This window comes from Pteropus vampyrus, unplaced genomic scaffold (assembly GCF_000151845.1).
Source record: "Pteropus vampyrus isolate Shadow unplaced genomic scaffold, Pvam_2.0 Scaffold294, whole genome shotgun sequence".
In the NCBI taxonomy this organism is placed as follows: Eukaryota; Metazoa; Chordata; class Mammalia; order Chiroptera; family Pteropodidae; genus Pteropus; species Pteropus vampyrus.
This window is the reverse complement of record NW_011889075.1, coordinates 1820188-1822953: the sequence shown is the minus strand read 5'-3', so window position 1 is coordinate 1822953 and position 2766 is coordinate 1820188.

Below are 2766 nucleotides of genomic sequence, written 5' to 3'. Positions count from 1 at the left end.
TTCAGCTAAAGGCATTCCAGTGCCAGTCACCTAAAGACTTCATCCAAGAATGGACCTGTTTATCACACTAAATAGGGATTGGTGTCTTGAAGGCTTGCTCAGGTTCTGGGCATGGCAGTGTTCTTATCTCAGACTTATCACACACTCACTGCCTTCATGTTCAAGAGGACCACCTCCTCTCATTCATATTTCCCACAACACAATATTGAAAGTTCTTATCCTTTTTTGAGGATCTTAAACATTATTAATTAAAACAACTTTTCCCCCCTTTCCATATGTACTTAGGGAAGTTGCTAAGTAGTGATTAAAATAATAAAGCTTATCTAGTTGAGCAGTGTTCACATTTTGACTTTGATCCCTTCCAGTATTTGTTTGTCAACATTGTTTCACATAGGTGCATTGGAAATCCAAAGCTTTTGTTTAAGACAGGACATGAAAAAGATATAGTAGCATGGGAGACTGGAGTTTTTATATATATCTCTTTCCTTCACAACTTCCTGTGTTTTTGTGCTTTGCTGATGAAAGTGATGAATAGTGCTTTCAAATACTTTCCAGAATACTCCAGCATTTTATAACAAAGCTGTAGAGAAATAACTCTGGGAGAGGTTCCCGCCGCCCCCCCACCCCCGCCCCAGCTTTGTTGAGGTATAATTGACAAACAAAATAGTAAGAAGCTTAAAGTGTACATTGTGATTTGATATCCCGCATATACGTTGTGAAGAGCTCCCCCATTGAGTTAATGAACACGTCCATCACTTCACATATTTACCTTATTATTTTATTTTTTTGATGAGAACATTTAAGTTCTGCTCTCTTATGTGGGGAAGTTTTAGACAGATCTTAGTCTGTATTGATATATGGGATTTTAGTCTGAAGCAGACAAGTTTTTGGTCCTGGAGGAGTGGTCTTTAGAGCTCAGACTTTGCTTTTCATGTCATTAAGCTTTTTAGGTCAGGCCTGATGATGGAAAGCTCTTGCACAAGAGGTGTATGTCAGGATCATTGTTTATCTGTCTATCAGGTTGGACAGTTGTTGGGAAAGTACCTTTAACAGGGATACCTGTCATGTTTTCTCAGTCCCAGTTCTTTGAGGGGTTTCAGAGAGGTAGGAGGAGAACCTAGACACAGAGGTGTCAAGAAATAGTAGTGGCGATGCCATTCTTATCAAGAGTCATGGCTCACATTTATTGGAGGTTTTGTGAGTCAGGCCCCAAGGGCCAGGCTCAGTGCTTCATGTGTATACTTAATTCTCACGGAGCGATGGTATTGATGCAATCCCGAGTTTATAGGTGAGGACGCTTGGGCTAAAGAGAATAAGAAAGTTGCAAAAGGTTGCACATCTGATTCATGGCTTGGCTTTATCTGACTGCAGACCCTTCTGACTGCAGAGCCTGTACTGTGACTCACTACACCATGACACTGATGCGGCTCATGTGTTTTTAGGATATTGCAGTCCTACAAGAAAGTAAATAGTGCCCACAGGAGAAGACAGGTTCTGTTTTGACCTGAGTTTGCTTGAATAGCTCATGGACTTGGAGATGACCAAGTTGGTGAGGGCGAAGGATCCTGGGTTACCTGTCGAAGACCTTTGCTACTCAGGCGTGGTCTGTGGACCGGCAAGATTGGCATTGCTTGGAAGCTTGTTAGAAATACAGTCATGGACCCCATTCCAGACTCTATTAGAATCTGTTTTAACGAGATCCCTAGGTGGTACCAGAGCATTGCTCTCATCCCTGATTGGAAGTAGGAACACCTGAAAGGTTTTTAAAACCGGATGGATGCCCAGTCTGTACACCAACCAAAGGAATCAGAGTTGCGGGTGGGGTCTGGATGTTGGTATTTCTACACAGCTGCTCAGTGGTTCTTGCAGTGTCAGGGTGGAGGATCGCTGGTCTAGGACAATGTCCAGACCCCTTTGGCTTGTTGGTTAAGTGACGTGGGACCCTGCTCCTCCTCTTAGCTGTGCACAGAAATGTCCAGATTACGAATAGAGAGGATCAGCCAGGGTGCTCAAGGGCTTGTCGCTTATGTGATAGTGGACCAGTCTGTACATTTTTATTTACTTTTCGAGTCACTCAATTCTCCTTCCTCTTACTTTTGAGTTTTATTTGTGGAAACAGTTGACAAAATCTGTATTAGATATTCCTTAGGTTTTATCTGTCAACTCTTAAGGATGTCCACTCTGAGTTTAATAACCACTCTACTAACAGAAATGAGTTAAAGAGTTCAGGAGGGGCGTGCGGTGGGGTAGTAATGAGCAGGGAGCGAGGAGGAAAGTCAAGTCGAGGAAATATGTAAATGACGGCGTGAGCTAGATGATGGCCTCTGGGTGCCTGTGACAAATAGAAACAGGACAACTAAGATCTTTGGTTTGAGGCAGAGCAGGGAAGAGAGTTGTGAGCAATGGACTAAATAAATAACTTGCTAGAGTTTCTTTCCAGCTTGTTCTTAGCTATACATCCAGTATTGGGGAAACAGTACTGTGAGAGAAGACTGTAGGCACCCTTTTATAAGGCCAGGAGGGGATTCCTTTTTCACACTTTTTCATTAACCTTCTTAGAATATTCTCATTGAACAATTCCCACTTCTACACCAGAGTGCCAAAGTTAGCCTGACCTATCCTGGTGAGTAATGTGCTTGTGGCCCGAGGCCTCACAAACCTGATTGTGGGTCAGAGGATTTGCCTGCCTATGGATCAGTTTTATCATTCTCAATACAACGTTGCTATTTTTGTTTTTCCTGTTAAAATGGATCCTTATAGCCTATG